The sequence below is a fragment of the Callithrix jacchus genome, chromosome 15, assembly GCF_049354715.1.
Source record: "Callithrix jacchus isolate 240 chromosome 15, calJac240_pri, whole genome shotgun sequence".
NCBI classification, from domain to species: Eukaryota; Metazoa; Chordata; class Mammalia; order Primates; family Cebidae; genus Callithrix; species Callithrix jacchus.
This window is the reverse complement of record NC_133516.1, coordinates 94,293,864-94,315,530: the sequence shown is the minus strand read 5'-3', so window position 1 is coordinate 94,315,530 and position 21,667 is coordinate 94,293,864. Positions and strand designations below refer to the sequence as shown.

Below are 21,667 nucleotides of genomic sequence, written 5' to 3'. Positions count from 1 at the left end.
GTCTTCATGAAATAAAATTAAACTTTTAATATGCTGACAAACAGAAACCTTTTTACCTTTTTATTCTCCATTTACAAAATGACACTCTATTTCCATTTAATTTTTTCAAAATGAGATTATTTCAGTATTTTATTTTTTATTTTGTCAAATAGCTTTGCCAAAGATGGTGAAAATGTAGGCTCCATAGACCAAAAATTAGAGAAATGTAAACACTTCACGTATGATTGCTATGTCCTTAACATTTTACATGAAAGTATTTTAGAGACCTATTTCTTTATATATTTTTTAACACAACTAAACATGGGAAAAGTTTTAAGTAGTAAAAGTCATGCTATTTAGCAAGTTGGATATTGGCTAATATTGTAAATGAGGGTATAATATAGTATTAATAATATAAATCAATCTTCCCATTTGGTCATCTAACTACACACAATCTGTTGCTTTTTCTATTCAATAACATGAAAAAAGGAAAACTTTGACCAGAGATATGCTGTTCTGTCACTTGCTAATCTCATCATTCTCTCCCTCACATTGTCTCCATTCTTGTAATCAAATTGCCCCTTGCAAACACATAAACACATGAATACTCATATACTTAGAAACACACACAAACACACAGAGAGACACACAGGAGTGCGGGTTTTAATGCTGTAGATTCTGACATCAAACATACATCAGTTTTTGGCCAACTGTATAATCTAAGTGTGCAACTGTAGATAAGTTAATAACCCCTTTAAGCCTTGTTTCTTCATTTGAAAAACAAAGATAGGAATCATACTATGCACAATAAGTGGAAAGTCCTTCTGTTGCAACTATTGCATTTGTTAGTATGGTGCTTTTAGACAAAGCAGTAGTTGAGGTGTTTGTAATTGCACATAATTTACACTCAGTATTCAAAAATTTTATTTTCCATCACAATCAGATAAAAATGCCTTGTTAGGAGAAGATTCCTGTAACAGAAGACTTATGAAGAAGAATATGTTGAAGCCTAGGATGAATCTCAACTATGATAAATCCTGAAGCAATCCTGCCATAGAAATACAAATTTCTTTTTTTATTTCAAACTTCTCTTATTTATTTATTTATTACAGAAATCAAAATATGACAAGACACTCAGCAGTATTGGCCACTGATGAACTTTAATAAATAGATTTAGATGAATCAAAGTCTAAAGCAATTTGTTATATTATTAATACATACATTATTTGTATATTATTTAACATTATAATAAATATAGAATCAAAACTTAGTTGTATTAATCTTTTAATCAGTAGGGTCCCAGAAAGATAGGGTACTGTAAATAATATGTTACATAACTTTAAAATTGTACACCTACTTACAGTTTCTATCTCTTGACTAAATTGCCTGTCTAACATCACAAAAAGGGAATTTAAATAACAGATATCAGTCCCTTCCATGCCTGCCTGGAAGAATATTCTCTGCAGAACATGAAACTTCTCAAAGCATATCTGAACTTAAGATACCAAAGACTCCGTTCTCAAAGTACCAAGACTCTGTTCTGGTCTCATTCGTTGAGTTCTAGGCTTCATGCTATCCCATTTATAATTCAGGAATTTGACTCTTCTTGATAAAAATAAAAAATAATCTTAAGCCAGAATAGCATAGAAAAAGAGGAGGAAATCAGGAAGTCTGGCATAACTAGAAATCAAGAAGTCTGGGCTAATCTTCTTGACACCAAGATATACTAAATCATCTTTTGTATATCTTGGTGACCTTGAGCAAATAAAACTTAGGCATCTTGTAAAATAAGAAAGTTTGGTTAAATTATACTTAGTATTACTAAGGTGCTAATGTTTCGCGGGGGAATAAAAACCCATCACCATGTTTTATTTTAAAGTAATCAGTGTCTTCATTCCACACATACCTATGGGATACCATACATACTTCATGCATACACACACACACACACACACACACACACACACACACACACATTCTTCCATAGATAAATGTGGAAATCCAATATTCATATCCTATTGAACAAAAAAGATATCTGTAAGGATTTTCATCAGATAAGGGGAATCATGTGGCAGATTTATTTCTCTGGATAAATACATATGTCTGTGATAGAATTCTAGGTCTGACTTTGGCTTAGTGTTAAAATGCCTATTTGTTTTTTACTAGTAAAAGAAAGAGGGAGGAGTGATCATTTATTATCCAGTGGAATGAAAAGTTCTCAACCAATGCTTAAGTGAAATTCCCCTCTCCATCTGAGATACAAGTTCTCCTAAATGCACATATACTTTTATTATTGATTTTTATCTTCTGTGCCCTCAAGACATAGCAAGAATCATGTTCAATTCTAGCCGGAGGGAAAACAGAAGAAAAAAAATGTAACATCAGTAATCTTTCCTACTTTGGTGAAAAAAATCGACTTGATGACCTAATAGGCCCTTCCTGACTCTTATTTGTATGACTGACAGTTAAAACACCTTGTGCTAGGTGAAAACCAAATTGAGCACCATAGTACAAGAAGAGAAGCAACAGCCAAATCAAAAGGTAAATTAGATTTGCTTGTCTAAGTCTCAGTTTGCTAGGCTGTTCTATTTTAACTCTATGCAAGGTGTAATTTTTTCTACACACAAATAAACCAGGAGAAGAGCCATCAAGAAAGGAAATAAAGTAAATTCTTACTTATCTTCAAAGGAAATAAATATTCTTATTAGTCTACCCTCTTGGTTTTTAAACTATGAGGTTTCTATTACACCGGTAGACAAAGACTTATTTTCATATTATTTTTTAGAAAACTAAGATTGCACTAAGAAACTGATAATTGCCTATGGATATTTCTTATAGTAGCTGGGTTCATTTGACTGATAAAAGTCTTCCCTCTAATTCTTCAGCAGATGCATGGAGAGTTGCATAGAAGGCAATTATTGGTACAAAATGAAGAATATGAGAAGAAATTCTTTCTGACTCATAAAATCAAAGCTGTATCATAGACTGTTTACAGGCAGTTCAGAAATAATAATGCTGATTAAGAAAAATGTAAATAAATGACCATCTAAATGATTCCAGCTTTCCCAGCTTACAACACTGAGAGGAGTCTAACTGGAGAATTATCTTGACCCATCTGCCCTTATTCATTCAACCACCTTTCTACCAAACTCGTATCAGAAATTAACTGAATAGTATGTCAGATCTTATGTATCCACCCTAGCCAGCAAAGCTAAAGGATGCCTATTCACATGCCTGATAGCTAGAAACCTAGACATTGTATTAAAAATGCCAAAGCCACAAGAAAAGCTATAGCAGCAAACTTCATTCTAATTATGGATTATACAGGAAGAGTCTGAAGGCAAGGTTTTCCTTCTCTTTAATTCTCCGGAGTCCAAGGAGTATGAGAAAGTTGAATACACTATGCCATTATTTCAAATGCATAAAAACTTGTAATAATAATAATAATAATATCTAATATTGTTTGTGTGCTTACTGCTATAAATTTACATATTTTCTTATTATTTTGTAACAACCTCTAAAAGGAGGTACAACTAACATCACTATTTTACAATCAGGAGACAGGTACTTTTTTATTATACTTTAAGTCATGGGATACATGTGCAGAATGTGTAGGTTTGTTACATTGGTATTTATGTGCTGCCATAGTTTGCTGCATGCATTACCCTATCATCTAACATTAGGTAATTTCTCCTAATGCTGTTCCTCACCGAGCCCTCCACCACGCAACAGGCCCTGGTGTATGAGGTTCTGCTCCCTGTGTCCATGTGTTCTCATTGTTCAGCTCCCACTTATGAGTGAGAACATGTGATGTTTGGTTTTCTGTTCTTGTGTTAGTTTGCTGAGATAGATGGTCTCCAGCTTCATCCATGTCTCTGCAAAGACATGAACTCATCCTTTTTATGGCTGCATAGTATTCCATGGTGTATATGTGCCTCATTTTCTTTATCCGGCCTATCATTGATGGACATTTGGGTGGGTTCCAAGTCTTTGCTACTGTGAACAGTGTCGCAATAAATGTGTGTTCATGTACCTTTATAATAGAATGATTTATAATCCAGTTATGAGGTTGCTGGGTCAAATGGTATTTCTAGGTCTAGATCTTTGAGGAATTGCCACACTGTCTTCCACAATGGTTGAACTAATTTACACTCCCACCAACAGTATAAAAGCATTCCTATTTCTCCACATCCTCTCCAGCATCTTCTGTAGGAGACAGGTAATTTTAAAAATTGTGAATACTTGACAAATTGTTTCAAAATACTGAATTAAGTATTTGTTTGAAAATATTCAACTTATGCTTACATTGACAGATTGTGAAGTTAAAATGCCTGGGGGTGTACACTGTCTCAGTCAAGACACTGTGACTCCAGAATGTGTCATTTAAAATAGTCTACCTTTTTGGCATACATAGGTAGCAAAGCATTGTCATTTATACCATGGGTTATATATTATTTTTCTGAGTTGAAGAATATTTGAGTCAATATGCTGTTGAGCTGCTTTTGGTATCTTAATTGGATTTTTATTATTTAATTTTGTTTCTGCAGATTACCAGCATTGTTATAGATCACTTTCAATTTCTGTCGAGATTAAAAATGAGTCAGGTTAACTAATATTTTATTGAAAAGAACAGGAAATTTGCCATAAACCACCAGCAGATGAGACTTTAAATATAACAAACAACAGCAATCCCCCCATCACCAACAAATCAATAAAATAAAAATATCTTTTCTGTGGTATGTAAGAATCAACAGGAATAGAGAATAAACATTATTAGTTTAGAGTGATATTATCTACTTTGTAGCAATGACATACAGAAAGATGCTGAAGAAACTTATGAAGTTGAGGCTAAACATGTTTTAATTTCCTCCTGAGTAAACTCTATTGTTATTATTTGCTTTGTTTTGCATTTTAAATATGAATAATATGGAATTGTCTCTATTGATTTTTCTTTCTAATAGGAAAATAAATAGATCATTATATTAAAAAGTTCTTCTCTTAAAAAAGTAAAATCCTAGGCACTTTGAAATGTTAATTTTGGCTTGCTATCAAATCCATCATGTAGAAATAGAGGAATACTATTTAATAAAGTTTATTAAACCTTATAACTTATATTTAGAAAAATTCATAACTAAAAGCATCTGTCATATGCCCTTCAAATTTTAAAACCAAAAGCTATTAAATATAGGACAAAGCAAAATGACTTAGTTATCCACACATCACACTGTGCAATGAACCACTTCACATACAAACCTTGGCGTTTGTATCCCTATTTGAACAAAACTGGCTGATGAATTGCAAATTTACATATCCATTCTGGATTGAACAGGAAAGTAAATGATTTGAGCATATTCATTCAACTTCTATCAGAGATTCAAGATGTGTACAATGTTCAATGACCACAATCTAAAAACATAAAATGAAATGAAGAAAACATTACCACAACTAATATCATTTCATAGACATTCAACTTTGGCAATTAACCCTACAAATGAACTAATAATAACAGTATGTGATGAACAACATTCATGTTTGTGTACGGATGTTACTTATACACAAGGTCTAATGAATCTGGAACATTTAGTGAATACACTATATGTGCATGGAATATGTATGCTATAAAGCTGGAAAAGAATACAATAAAAGTAGTTTATTCACTTGCAAAGCTTATAGTAAAACATCCTTATAATAAAATATTGATGAAAATATAATGCAAGTTTTCTAAGCAAGTATTCTTCATCAAATTTGTGAAGCTGAGAGAAGTTTATGAAGTATACTGCCTCATTCTGTCTAGTTGGAAATGCTAAGCTATAAAAGTGCACCTTAAGTCTGTAAGTTCCCCAAGGTCAAAGATCTTGCCTTCTTACTTGAGGCTGAATTTTGTCTCTTAAAACACTACTCAGGTGATGGTTACACTAAAAGCCCAGACTTTGCCACTACTTAATATACTGATGTCTTTGGGAGGCTGAGGCGGGTAGATCACGAGGTCAACAGATCAAGACCATCCTGGTCAACATGATGAAACCCCGTCTCTACTAAAAATACAAAAAATTAGCTGGGCATGGTGGCGTGTGCCTGTAATCCCAGCTACTCAGGAGGCTGAGGCAGGAGAATTGCCTGATCCCAGGAGGCGGAGGTTGCGGTGAGCCGAGATCACACCATTGCACTCCAGCCTGGGTAACAAGAGCGAAACTCCGTCTCAAAAAAAAAAAAAAAAAAAAAAAAATATATATATATATATATATATATATATGTGACAAAACTGGACTTGTACCCATTAATTTATACAAATAATTTAAAAATATTTGGCCATATATAGAAACCTCTCTCTTTCTCTCAGCAAGTGAGTGGAGAGGCAAACAAATGTACCCAGTTTGGAGTTTTCTCAAGGAGGAAAGAAGAATCTTTTTACTAAGTCAGTCTGAAGGCAGAGAGAATTAGAGAGGGTTTCTGACATAGCCAGCATGTATTTCTTTCCCTTATACTCATTCTCTAAAAGCAGTGTCTGTCCAGAATGACTCCTACAGTTTACTTTAAGCTTAGCTGCCCAATAATAGACATTATGTAAGGACAAAACACATCTCTGCATCAAACCTGAGAACCTTCCAGACAAGAGGAATGAGATTTCAAGCTTCTAATCAGGATGTGTAATGTTACAAGATGCATTGTTTCCATCCTTACAACAGCAACATAAAAAGCTAGACAATGTACAAAACAAAAATTGCCTATTTATCGGTAAACTGAGATTACAGGGAAATAAACTGACCAAAATTCTAAGAAATACAGGGTTATCCAACAAGAGACAGGACACAAGCATTTGCTTACCTGGGGCAGATGCAGTAAAGCGAAAAAGCTAGAAGGATGCATTCAGCTAACATTTAAACAAATTGCTAAACAATGACTTTGGGTTAAAGTGAGAAAAAAAAAGGACCTGGGAGCTTAAAATACAAATATAATTAATGTGCATTGGTAACATTTTATCTATAGACCTTAACTTGTGATCATGAGGAATAAATGAAGTCAGAGTGAGACAGCAGAGAGCCTGGGGTAAAAATAAGTTGGAAAACAAAAACAAAAATCTTAACCATTTCCCTAATCACATGTGGTTGATTTTGTTGTTGCTATAGTGAATTACCACAAACCTATGGGCTTTGAACATCATAATGTATTATGCTACCGTTACAGAGTTTTTGGAAGACCAAAATGGGTCTCACTTGAATAAAATCAAGGTTCTGACAGATGAATATTGTTTTTGAAGGCTTTAGGAAGAATCCATTCCCTTGCTTTTCCAAGCTCTTAGTGGCTGCCCTCGCTTCTTGATTCATGGCCTCCTTCCATCTTCAAACCCAGCAAGAAAGACCCAGTAGAGTCTAACCCCCACATGCCAGTTTGTATAACATGTGCAAAGTTTCTGGGGGTTAGGATGCTGACCAATGTGGTGGCTCTCATTCTGCCTATCATGGTCCACTCTCTGGCATCAAAAACCTCATATCACTGGGGCTTCAAAATGGCTGATTAGAGTCATTTGGTATTCGGTTCTTCCACAAAGAAGAAAAAAATAATGGCAAGTAGATAATCACCGTTAGAATATATCATCATAGAGAATTCACTGAAATTCAGCAAAAATTGACAAAACACCTGAAGCAAGGCAAGAGAGAGAAGCAAGGAAGCCTGCTCAGCTGGGATTGGCTAAGAACCCAGAGCTCCCAAATGTGGGAAATGGGTAAGTGACAGATCCCTGGAATTTTACATTCCCACTGTGGATGTCTACAACATTAGCTGTGGGAGAGCTCATCAACCAACATGGGTTCTGAGACAAACAGAGGGAGTTCCCTGGAATATGCACAGTGTCATTACTCCACAGAGGGAGCTCATGATGGGTTCCACACATCCCCCAGGTCCCAAGCAGCTACAGAAATGTACCATTTTGAGAATTCTGGCCTACAAGACTGCACCCTGCCTTGAGACCCAACAGCCCTGCCATCCCCATATCCCTAAAGCCCTACTGACATCCCACTTGTGGCTTTTACCACAGCTGTCTACTGTCACCAGAGCCAAAGTGAAAACCATTTGCAGTGACCCTGCTGTTTCCAGTAATGGGGCCACTGTGGATTTTCATGTTTCCTGAGTACAGACTCTTCCCACAACTGCCACTGCTAGTTGCTACATCCAGGGCTAAAGCAAAGCCACTAGGGACAATACCACTGCCCCCAACAGCACAGTGGCCACATGTTTACAAGCACCTGAGGACAGGCTCTTAGTCCAAAGGTACCATCTGAGGCTGAAGTGCAAGTTATCCAGTCAACTTGTATACAGCTGCTGCAATTAAAAGCAACCCTGACGTAATAGCAGGGCTATGAAGATGTAAACAAATAAAAAGCAATCTCATGATCATGAACTGAAATAATTAAAATGACCATACTATCCAGAGTAGTCTACAGATTCAATGCAATCCCTATCAAAATAACAATGTAATTTTTCTCGGAAGCAGAAAAAGCAATCCTAAAATTGATATAGAACCAGAAAAGAGCTCAAATAACTAAAGCAATCTCAAAAATAACAAAGGAGGCATCACACTATCTGATATGAAGATATAAGGTTATAACAATCAAAACAGCATGGCATTGTTATAAAAATAAAGATCAATAAAACAGAATAGAGAATTTAGAGGGTGTGGTTACCTGGTGGAATACTAGCCTCCACTGATGATCTCCAACACCAAAACACCAAATTTTAACTATCTGCATAGAAAAAAAGCACCTTCATAAGAACTAAAAGTAAGGTGAGCAATCATATTACCTGGTTCTAACTTCATATAGTTTAATGAGACATTGAAGAGGGTAGAAAAGACATTCTTGGATTGCCAAGACTAGCCCTCTTCCCTCCCTCAGCAGCAGCTTCATGTTGTGGAGAGAGAATCTGTGCATTTTGGAGGGGGAGAGCATAGTGAATGGGTGACTTTACATTGAACTCAGCACTGACCTGTCACAGCAGAAATCAAAACCATGCTGAGGTTAGTCAGTGCCCGCCCATGGAGGGAGCATTTGGACCAGATCCAGCCAGAGGAGAAACACCCATCCCAGCAGTCAGAACTTGAGTTTATTGGCAAGCCTCATCACTTTAGTCTAAAGTGCTCTGAAGTTGAAAATAAACTTGAAGTGCAGTCTAAGACACAAGAACTAAAATTTCTGGGCAAGTCCTGATTCTGTTTTGTTCTTAAGGGTAAGTGAATTGGGGGAGTCTGTGACGTAGTGGGACATCAGAAAGAGCAGCTGGTGGAGTAGCTGTGCCACACCTACCAGAATTCTTCTAGATCTTAGGCAATGCAGCTCACAGCAATGAAAATGATGCCTTCCTTCTGCTTCAGAAGAGGAAAGAGTGAAAAGGACTTTGTCTATCATCTTAGATACCAGCTCAGCCATAGTAGAATAGGATAGGGCAATGGAGAGAGTCATGAGGCCACCATCTCAGACTCTAGCTCTCAGATGACATTTCTAGATACATCTTGGGCCAGAAGCAAACCCACTGCCTGGAAGGGAAGGAGCAGTTCCCAGCAGGATTCTTCAACTACTGACTGAAGAGCCCTTGTGCCCTAAGTAACTGATAGTGATACCCAAGCACTACACTATGGGATTTAGGTGAGATACTGAAACATACTGGCTTCCAGTACCAGCTCAGCCACAGTGAGAGCACCAGGCAGGCTCTTGGGATCCCTGAATCCAAGCTTAGTTTCTTGGGCAGCATTTCTAGAGGTTTCCTGGGACAGAGGGAAACCCCACTGCCCTGAGGGTGAGTACCAGGCCTGGAAGAATGCACCATAACCTGATTGAAGAGCATTGGGCCTTAAGTGAACATCGGGAGTGGCTTAGCAAAACAGCTTATGAGCTGGTGGTGGTGTTAGTGGCCATGGGGTGAGGCTTCACTGTTTGGAAGGAGGAGGGATTGGCAGTAAAAACATTGTCTTGTGGTTTCAGAGCCAGCTTAGCTACAGTAGAATAGAACCACCAGGTAGATATCTAAGGTTATTGATTCTAATCCCTGGCTCCCAGATAACATCTCTGGACCTGCCTGGAGCCTGGAGGAACTCACTGCTGTAAAGAGATGTACATAAACATGGCTGATTTCACCACTTGCTCACAATAGAGCCCTACAGCTTTGAATGAACATAGGCAGCAGGCAGGTAGTGGTTATAGTGGGCCTTGAGCAAGACTCAGTGCTCTTGCGGCTTTAGGTCTGACCCAGGGCAGTGCCAGAGGAGGTAGCCACAGGAGTACTTGCATCACCCCACCCACAGTGCCAGGCACTTTGTGGCGGGGTGGAGGGGGGAGAGAGAAAGAGAGAGAGAGAACACGAGTGAGAGCATTTCTTTGGAATAAAGTAAGAGAAAAGAACAAGGGTTTTGTTCTTTTTTTTTATTTCCCAGCCAGGAAATCATGACCTCACCAAGTGTACTAAATAAGGCATCAGGGAACAAACCTGGAGAAACAGAGATTTGCGACCTTTCAGAAAGAGAATTCAAAATAGCTGTGTTGAGAAAGTTCAAAGAAATTCAAGATAACACAGAAGAAATTTAGAATTCTATAAAATGAAATTAATATAGACTTTGAAATAATTAAAATAAATCAAGCAGAAATTCTAGCATTGAAAAATACAATTAATATACAGAAAATGCATCAGAGCTTCTTAATAATCTTAGAAAAAAATTAACAAAGAAACACCAGACTTAATCTACACCATAGAACAAATGGACCTAATAGATATTAACAGAACATTTCATCCTGGATGCAGAATACACATTCTTTTCCTCAATACGTTAATTATTCTCTAAGATATACCATATTATTAGGTAACAAAATAAGTTAAAACATTCCAAAAATTTGACATTACATCAAGCAACTTCTCTGACCACAATGAAACTAAACTAGAAAACAATAGCAAGAGGAATCCTGAAACTATAAAACATATGGAAATTAAACAATATGCTCCTGAATGTCCAGTAGGTCAGTGAAGAAATAAGGAAAGAAACTGAGAAATTTCATGAAACTAATGATAATGAAAACATCTCACATCCAAATCCTATGGAATATGACAAAATCGGTACTAAGAGGGCAATTCATAGCTGTAACTGCCCACATCCCAAAAAAGAAAACCTTCAAATAAATAACCTAATGATGCATCTTAAATAACTAGAACAACAATAGCAAACCAAATCCAATATTTAAGAAAATGAATAATAAAGAACCAAGCACAAATAAATGAAATTGAAATGAAAAAGGGAGTCTCAAAATACATTTTTGAAAAGATAAACAAAACTGACAAAACTGTAGCAAGACTTAATAGACAGTAGATCCAAATAAATAAAATTGGAGATGAAAAAGGATACATTACAGCTGATATTGCTGATATTCAAGGGATTATTAGTAGCTACTATAAGCATCTATATGTGAATAAGTTGGAAATCTAGAGGAAATGGATAAATTCTCGTATACATATAACCTGCCAAGACTACACCATGAAGAATTCCCAAACCTGAACAAAGCAGTGACAAGTAGCAAAACTGAATCTATACAAAAATTCTCCCAGTAAATAAAATCCCTGGACTTGATGGCTTCACAGCTGAATTCTACCCATTAAAGGAAGAACTAATATCAGTACTACTCAAACTGTTTTTAAAAATAGTTTGGAATACATGGAAGAAGTAATTCCAAACTCATTTTGTGAAGCCAGTGTTTATCTGATAACAAAACAAGACAAAGACACATCAATAAAACAAAACTACAGGACAATAGTGCTGATGAATGTGGAAGGAAAATTGTAATCAAAACCCTAGCAAACCACATTCAACAATATGGTAAAAAGATTTTCCATTATGACCAAGTAGGATACTTGCATCCTAGGTATGCCAGAATGGTTCAACATATGAAAATCAAACAATGCGATATATCATATCAACACAATGAAGCACAAAAAATAATATTGCAACTGAGGCTTAAAAAGCATTTTCAAAAAAAGGCACATAAATAGCAAAAATACTCCACATAACTTGTTATCAGAGAAATAGAAATTAAAACCACAATGAGCTATTATCTTATCCCAGTTACATTAGCTATTACTAAAAAGATTTTAAAAATGACAGTTTCTGGCACGGATGTAGAGAATATGGAACATTTATACACTGTTGGTAGGAATGTAAACAATTACAGCGCAATTAAAAATAGTATGAAGATGACTCAAAAAACTAAAAATAAAACTACCGTATGATCCAGTAATCTCACTACTGGGTATTTATCCAAAGGAAAAGAAATTAGTATATCAAAAGGGTACCTACGCCATTATTCACAACAGTACCACTATTCACTATAGCAAAGATAAGGAATCAACCCAAGTGTCTATCAACAGATAAACAGATAAAATGTGGTATATTTATACAGTGGAATACTGTTCAGCCATAAAAAGAGAATGAAGTCATTTGTGGCAATGTGAATGGAGCTAGAGGCTAGAGGTCATTATATTAAGTGAAATGAGCAGAAGGCTCACAGAAAGGAAGGTATCACACATATTTCACTTATATGTGGAGCTAAAAAGTTGATATTATAAAGTTAGAGAATAGAATGATAGAGACCAGACACTGAAGTTGTGTGTGTGTTGCAGGGGAGGAGATGCATAGAGGTTGTTTAATGAGTACAAACATATCATTACATAGAAAGACTAAGTTCTCATGTTTGATAGCAGAACAGGGTGACTAAATTTAACTAAAATATATTGCATATGTCAAAATAGAACAAAACATCTGAAATGTTCTCAACAAATAGAAATGATACTCGAAGTGACAGTTATCCCAAATGGCCCTGACTTAATATTATATATTGTATGCATGTGACAAAATATGTGTACCCCATAAATATGTACATATATTGTATATCAATAAAAAATGATTCATATCTATCCCACAGGCAAATACATTCATCCTTCCCTAAGGTCACCGAAGTCTCATCAAACTGGAGTATCAACTTAAATTCAAAATTTCATATCAGTCTCATCACCTGAAATCCCAGGTCTCATTATCTTATTCAAATAAATTAGATAAAGATGGGATTGTAGATCTAATCCTAGAACCAAGTTTCTCTTCATCTGTAGAGCTGTGGAAACAGTAAATGAGTTATCTACTCCCCCAAATTAAATGGTAGGATAGGAATAGATGAACAGATTCCCATTCAAAAGAAAGAAAACAAATGAACAAAGGAGTCATAAGGGCTGAGTTATTTAAAATTTCAATGGGGAAACATTAGGTTTTAAGGCCTGAGAGTTAGACTATGTGGTTGAAGGTTCTGCCCTCTATGCTCACAGATCTAATCTTGGAGTCATTTTTCCTTTCTCATGAAGGGTAGTGTTTATTTGAAGCTTGATCATTTTATCATCCTGTTTTCTGTTTGTAAAATTTTGAGAGTCTCACAGGCTTCTTTCATTTTCTCTTTTCTCTGCTCTTTTCAGTAGAAGCTGACAGTGCTTCTATTGTTATAACATTTTCAAGTATCTTGTACGTCTTCCATGTATGTCACAGGGATTCATTCCATTACACAAAAGTTCTTCCACAACTGTTTCCTGGATAATTCTATCTCTATTTCTGGCTTCTGCTGGGGTAGCTGTGGGGATATATAGGTCTCATGCCTAATCTCTTCACTCAGCATTTTGTGGGTGTCTGATTCTCTGACCTATTAATTTTTCTGAGGCATTATAAAATGATTGTTGGGCCACATCTTGACTTTCTCTCCAAAGCCAAAATCAATTTTGATATGCTTTGCAATTTATATAGCCTGAGAAATTCATAGATTATCACATTCTGCTTTCTTCTGGCTTAAGTTCTTCCATCAATATATCTCCTTTTTCTCATTTTATTGTCTGTTGTTAAGAAAAAAATCTGGTTGTATGCTCAGAATTTTTCTTGAGAATCAATGGAGTTGAAGCCTCATCAGCATAAGGAATTTAAATACCGCTTCTGAGCAAACAGCAACAAAATAGGTGACTCTGACCCCATGGCAATGCCCAGATATCCAGGTTTAAAAATTATATCATACTCATCCCTGCCAATTTCAAATATTGTGTCCATGCCCATAGCTAAGTCTCTGCAGAAAGAATTAGGAAAACTCCAAGATAATCTTTCCTGCCTTTGTATGGGATGAAAAGCCAAGCAGAACACAAAAGGAAAGAAATATATTTCATGACTTTGGTGTAAGGGAGGCATCTGAATTTTCAATTACCTCTGTATCCAACTGCAATTGGTCTATAAATATCATGAAAGATCCAGGAAATACAATAATAAGTAATATAACTAAAGTCATTTATCCTCTAAGGTTTTCATATCAAGAGGTAACAAATACAGCAATGGGTAATGGCTTAGGAGAAAGGATTAGTAAAGTTTATGTCAGTCTTCAACATAATGTAAAGTTATTCTAGCATGTTGAACTGGTATACTCAGTTCTGGTGTCTGAGTCCCTTGTGTCACCTTAGATCACTGATGAAACAAGTATCATAAACCTCAGACCTTTGGTTTCTTTAACTATTCAGCATCATTATCTCATCAGCCATTTCAGAGTTGCTTCTGTGGTTGTGCAGTTTTCCCTAATTAGTTCTTCTGAATGTTTCATGCTCATTTTAATCTGGTAATACATTGCAAGTTTTGACACTTTTGATGGCATTCATCAAAGTGTAAAGGGCTTTATTTTCTCATGAGTCATCTTTCGTGTTTTTCTATGTTTTTATTGATTTTGGCTTGAATCACTCCTTTCAACATTGTTTAACAAGAATTATTTTGTTAACAAGAATGTTGCCTAATAAGTTGTTTTCTTTTTTCTAACAATAAGGTATTAGCATCATTAAAACAGTACTGACATCACACAGCTTAAATAAAATAACACCTGGCTGGGCGCGGTGGCTCACGCCTGTAATCCCAGCACTTTGGGAGGCCGAGGCGGGTGGATCGTGAGGTCAAGAGATCGAGACCATCCTGGTCATCATGGTGAAACCACCGTCTCTACTGAATTACAAAAAATTAGCTGGGCACGGTGGTGCGTGCCCATAATCCCAGCTACTCAGGAGGCTGAGGCAGGAGAATTGCCTGAACCCAGGAGGCAGAGGTTGCGGTGAGCCAAGATCACGCCATTGCACTCCAGCCTGGGTAACAAGAGTGAAACTCCATCTCAAAAAAACAAAACAAAACAAAAAAAACAGCTTTTTACTTTACTTTGAAAATGGCATGGTAAAATGAAACAAGGCTTATAAAACCCTATGATCTGAACTATTTTAATGAAAAATAGTATCACATTTAAGGGCAGGGATAATTCTAAGTATTGATATGTATGCTTAGTAATTATGAAAGAATATTGAGTCCAGAAAAAAAATTAAAATACTTTTTTGAATATAGAAAACTGAGGAATAGAAAGTTGGAGGAGCAAGAAAGTGCTATGAGGCATTTCTGAAAATTTCTGGCTGCAGTGGGCATACTCAGCTGGGCTGTAGCAGAACTCACTCAGGGGGCACACAACACTTTTAGTGTAGGACCTAGAGAGTTTAGACTCCTCCTCCTTTTCATTCTCAAGTATTCTTGCTGAAAGTGGGCCAAGAGGACATTTCTCAGTGCATCCCTTCTTCCTCTTGACCCAAATAGATGTAGGAGGCAATGACATTAACAAGAAGAATGAGGGCATAACACAGAGTAAGAAACCATTCCAGTTAGCCTACAACTAAGAAGGTTCCTGGGCTGCAGGACCTTCAGTGCAAGAATGGGCGACGATTCAGGCATTTAGGGAACAATCAATTGCCCTAATGCAACACCATAGAAAAGATGACCTCAAGACTGAGGTGGCTGTTGTGTTCCAGACTCAGCACCTATAGATGAGGACATGTGTCAGAAGGGACAATTTGAAAAATCCTTAGCAGCATCAAATTCAAATATCTTTAGAGATAAATGATTGATATAAATGTGCAATTCCATTAAAATATTCAGATTTGGTCAAAACACTCTGTATGTTCTTGTTAAAAATAGTTTGAAATTCCTGATAAATCACTTTTTCTTCATCACTGGACTAGGGAATCTAGCCACAGATATGTGCACAAAACCCTTAAAAGCAAAGTGAAGCATAATGGTCACAGGTAAATGCATGTGGTTCGGAGCACAGACTTTGGAGAGAGAGAGACTTAGAGTTTGAATGGCAGCTGCAACATACAGTACCGGCTGGTCATGGGAAGTTCCCTAACTATCCTGTGTCACAGTTCCTTAAGTTTCAGTAGTGCCTTTCTCAGTGCAGTATTGCAAGGGCTCAAAGTATTAAATATACAATGAATGTAGAATACTTCCTGGTTCACAGGACGTATGGAAAAAGTGTTAGTTATTAACTTCTCGATCCTCCGTCCTTGCCACTCATTAACTTTACAAATATCTGTCAAATCTAAGTGCTAGCCATTGTTCTTGGCACTTAAGCCAGAAAAATCAGTGAGACATGCCACATACCACAAAGAGCCTTCATTCTGTCTCCCAGGGGTGTTGGTTAAATGATAAAATTTAGTCAAGTTTCCTCAGCCAATATCACTCATTACACACAGCCTGAAATTTCAACATAAAGAATATGCTATCAATAACATATAGTGTTAATGTGCTAGCCACTATTACACTGAGGTCATGGACGTTGTAAGCCCAAGCTCAGGTATTCCTTTAGGAATTTAGGATGTATTCCCACAGGTACCCGGTTGTCAAGCTCATTGGAAGTTGCCTGAGCTGAAGGAAGCTCCCGCCATATACATTATGCCTCATTTCTAAGACAGCCCTTTTCCAATGATCTTCCTGGCTGTTAAAAGGAATGTGTTAAAGAAGAGAAGGAATAAAAATTGGACAGAAAGAGATCTTGGGCTCTGTGTAGTGGCCACAAGGCCTGAGTCAACCCTATGTGGACTCTGAAGCTGAGATAGCCCCTCAGAGTTATTATAATGTGAGGCATTGGGGTCAGGTCTTTATACACCATTATACACTCATGTTACCATACTTACGGTACTTTTATTCCTTAACTTTTCACAAGTCTAATGAATAATATTAAAGAGTGAATATTAATGCCATGTTTTGTAGGGCATCTTGTGAAAACATTGCCTTTTAACAGCCTTTAACTTGTCCTTTAAATTCCTATTATATAAGCCTGCAGGTAATGATAGCAAATACAAAACTCTTAAAGCACGTGCACTCATACTTTTCATAAATGGAACCAAACAACTGCTGCTTCCTCGGCTGGTCAGTTCCAAGATAATATAATTAGTTGACACTGTTTCTCAGAGAAGAGCTGATATGGGGTGTGGGTCTTTGCTGTGATAGCTGGCAGGTGCAGTCCTATTGTTTGATTGCTTAATGGGATTACTTTATAGTGCAAACAATCTACCTGAGACCAAAGGGAAATCAAATTTAAAACAAAAGATAATGGAGAAAAAACAATCATCATTGCTCATTATTTTTCTTTTTTTTTGCTTCTTTAAATGGCTGTTTTTACTGGCTCAAAGAGTGTGGCAGATGTTGTCTGTGTCTTTGTCACAGGAACTGACAGTTTGCCTAGAGAGCAAGAGCACCAAGGCAGAAGTACAGAAAAGGTGATGTTTTATCATTTAGAAATAACAGATCGGACGATTACACACATATTTTCAATTGCATATCTTGTATGCATTTTTGGAAATAAATAAGTGGCTCATCTATTTTTTAGTTTGACATGTATTTAAGCTGTCTGTAAGTCACGTGTTTCTTGAACATTGCAGTAGCATATTCTGGCATAACTGGCATATATTTTATATATTACATATAAAAATATATATTTATATTATAATTATTATAATATAAATATATAAAATATAATTATATATAAATGTATAAAATATAATTATATATAAAATGTATAAAATATAATTACATATATATAAAATATAAAACATATATAGAGTTTTCATTGAAGTCTTCAGCAAATATATATTTAGATATATTTTTTCTTGACATCTCCAGCAAACAAATAAATACACACACATACACATGCACATGCACACACACACAAACACAAACACACACACATATATGACTTCAAGGAAAACTCTAGCTATTTTAGGATGACACTTTCAATCCAGCTGGAGAATTGACCCCCAAAAATATGTTTTACAGAGATTTTCACAGTGCTGAAATGTAAGGCATCAATTGTCAGCTTTATGATTCTTCAGATTTCTATAGAGGATAAGAAAGGTTGTATGCAAAACACTGAGCAACAAGAAAAATTTCAAAAAAAGACCTACAAATAATTCTTTTAAAAAGTGATTTAGGCAAGTCTTTTATATAATTTGATCAGAGGCAAGTAACTTTTCCAGGAAATTCAGATTACTGAACATTTAGAAAAAAATATAATTTGTTTTGTAAAACAAACAACACCCATATTGATGCCCACACCTTCATGCCCTTGTGAACAAACTAGCTCAAGAATAATTTCAGCTGTTTCTAAAATGGCGTGTATTGATTACAGTGGTTGCAAGCAACAACAAATTCAAGACATAACTAATTTGAGTCTTTTTGTTAATAATATTATTGGCAAACCTAAATGAAAACTCACAGCTGGATGCAGTGGCTCAAATGATGACATCTGGAGTATTAGTCTTTTGCTCTGGCTCTGATTTATTCTTCTTTGTGTCTCACTTACATTTTCATACAAACTGTTGCGATATGATCAATGCCCAGTGTTCTAGTCCTACATTCCCACAGTATAAATATGAGAGAAAAATGTTTATCTTCCTTAATTTCAACAGTACTTGAACTGAGGATAGTCATCCCTGAACAGCTTCTGAATTCCTGTACATTAATAAGCCACCAACTAAACACAGGATTTGGGATTTGATTAATGAAGCCTGGATCTTATGCCTAACTCTGGAACTAGGGTGCATGTCATGTTTAAAAGAACTATGTAAACTGAAGGTGAGAAATGGGGATTCTTGAGGGAAAATGAGAATCCTGTTATCAGCAAAACAATAAATGTTTGCACATCCAGCAAAAACAAAGGATTTAGTTTATTCTTGACAAGTGATACAATAGTATATAAATAAATGCTCATAGTTATTGTACTAGGAAAGAGCTGTGTGAGTTTGAAAATGCTACATTAATTCACCTATTTCTTCAGAAATGTAAGTGCTTCTCCCTTATCAATATCATCCCAGTCCTGTGGGTTTCTGTCATTTCACAATGCCCTTTCTATGTTAGTCCTTTTTTACATCACTCTAAAGAAATACCTGAGGCTAGGTAATTATATTATAAAGACGATAGATTTAATTTGCTCTAATTCTGTACTCTGTACAAGCATGGCACTGCCATCTGCTCTGCTTCTTGCATGAACTGAGTGAGAACCCATTCACGACCGAAAGGATGGTGTTAAGCTGTTCATGAGAGATCCACATCTATAAATCAATAACTCCCACTTAGGCCCCACCTCCAACACTAGAGATCACATCTCAACATGAGATTTGGAGAGGACAAACATTCAAACCACATTGCCTTCTCTCTTCTTTGGCAGTTGTATGCTATCTAGACAGAAAAGTTCAAATTGGCATCCCTCATCTAATTCTCTAGATAGAAAATGGGTTTTGTGGGGCTGCAATTTATGAATAAGTAATTTTAATTGAATGCAGAAAACATTCAGTTATCTACTTAGAATACCTTAAGCAGTAGGCACTCTGTCGTGTATTACATTAAGTATAAACATTATTAAACCCCAGTTCCTGACTTTATAGTATAAAAGGTAACGTGAAGAGGAGCAAGCAACTCTTTGAAATTCTGAAAAATAAGAATAACAGATACAGTTAAAGAGCTGTACTATCACTAGCACTGCAGCCAGCCTGATTTTTTTCTTCAAAATTATATACAGGCATCCATGATTAAAATACACAAAATTCGAAATGCTCCAAAGTCAAAACTTTTTTGGTATCAACATGACACTTTAAAGAAATGCTTATTGGAGCATTTGTGATTTCCAGTTTTCAGACTAGGGATGCTAAGTATAATGCAAATCTTTCAAAATCTGAAAGAGTCAAAAATCTAAAACAGGCTCCAAGCATTTCAGATAAGGGTTTCTCAGTCTGTATAAATTTATTGTATATATTAAAAAGTAAACTAGTTGTTGTTATAGTACAACATAATCTAAATAGTTATAAATTTTTAAGTAGACAAGGAAACCTAGAAATACACTGAAATATTGTTGTGGATGTAATATATGATAAATGAATTCAAAATTAAACATATTTAAAATCAGTGTATAGAATCATCTGGAAAACAGACCAAATAGTTGAAACAATGTCTCCAAAATTATAAATGCACACAAATTTTGCCTCTGGTATTTCATATACAGAAATTTTCTTGCAGATGTATTTTTTAAAAATATATATATATTATTTTTAATTATATATAAATATATTATTAATTTTTAATAATATATAATATATATTATTTATTAAAAATAATATATATAAATTATATATATTATTTATATATATTAAAAATAATATATATATGGTTAATATATATTATTAAAAATTATATATATATATGGTTAATCATTTAGAACTATTTGTAACAACAAGATTTAAAATAACCTAAAGACCAAAAAGTAGGAGTAAAATAAATTGTGTTTCATTCTTACAAAGGAGCACATCAAAATAAATGAAGCATTCATTTTAGAAATTACAGCAGTATACTGAACATACAGAAATAGTTATATATACTCAAAAAGCAACTCATTTTGTTTTTCACTATCTGTACAAAATGTATTCATTCATGCCCTCTTCTCTGCTTGAAACTTAGATGGCCCTATCAATTTTCAAATCATGCATCGATTGCAAACATTTCTATGGCAATTTAGAGAAGAAAAATCACACTTAAGCACTGTTCAATACTTAGATGTTTAGTCCCATGTAATAACCGTGAATTTTTGCTTCATGCAAAGTTGTTTTAACTCCTAATAAAAGCTGGTGATGCACTGGCTGCTCCTTGATAAGGGAGGATTGACTCCTGTCTTATTCTTATTTTTTTTTTTAAATATATGTATTTTATTGCATTTTAGGTTTTGGGGTAAATGTGAAGAACATGCAAGATTGTTGCATAGCTACATACATGGCAATGTGGTTTGCTGCCTTCCTCCCCTTCACCTGTTATCTGGCATTTCTCCCCATGTTATCCCTCCCCAACTCCCCACACCCCCACCGTCTCTCCCCTAGTTCCCCGACACCAGTGTGTGATGCATGCCCCCCTCCCTGTGTCCATGTGTTCTCATTGTTCAACACCCACCTATGAGTGAGAACATGTGGTGTTTGATTTTCTGTTGTGTCAGTTTGCTGAGAATGATGGTTTCCAGGTTCATCCATGTCCCTGCAAAGGCCATGAATTCATCCTTTTGTATGGCTGGCTGCATAGTATTCCATGGTGTATATGTGCCACATTTTCCCTGTCCAGTCTATCATCAATGGGCATTTGGGTTGGTTCCAAGTCTTTGCTATTGTAAACAGTGCTGCAGTGAACATTCGTGTGCATGTGTCCTTATAATAGAATGATTTATAATCGTTTGGCAATATACCCAGTAATGGGATTGCTGGGTCAAGTGGAATTTCTATTTCTGGGTCCTTGAGGAATCGCCACACT

General features: G+C 35.7%; 1 long non-coding RNA gene across 4 annotated transcripts in view; it reads left to right on the top strand.

Annotated features, from left to right (window-relative positions):
- Positions 1 to 21,667, top strand: part of LOC108588544 (uncharacterized) — a 246,410-nt gene that overhangs the window by 53,876 nt on the left and 170,867 nt on the right. Inside the window, exon 3 of one of the 4 annotated variants that reach the window (XR_013526987.1) lies at positions 18,793 to 18,958. The exons of 2 other annotated variants lie outside the window; for them this stretch is intronic. This is a non-coding gene — a long non-coding RNA (uncharacterized LOC108588544). Of the gene's footprint in view, positions 1 to 18,792; positions 20,391 to 21,667 lie in introns of those variants that run through there. One more of the 4 variants, XR_004734253.3, reaches the window with a different exon arrangement.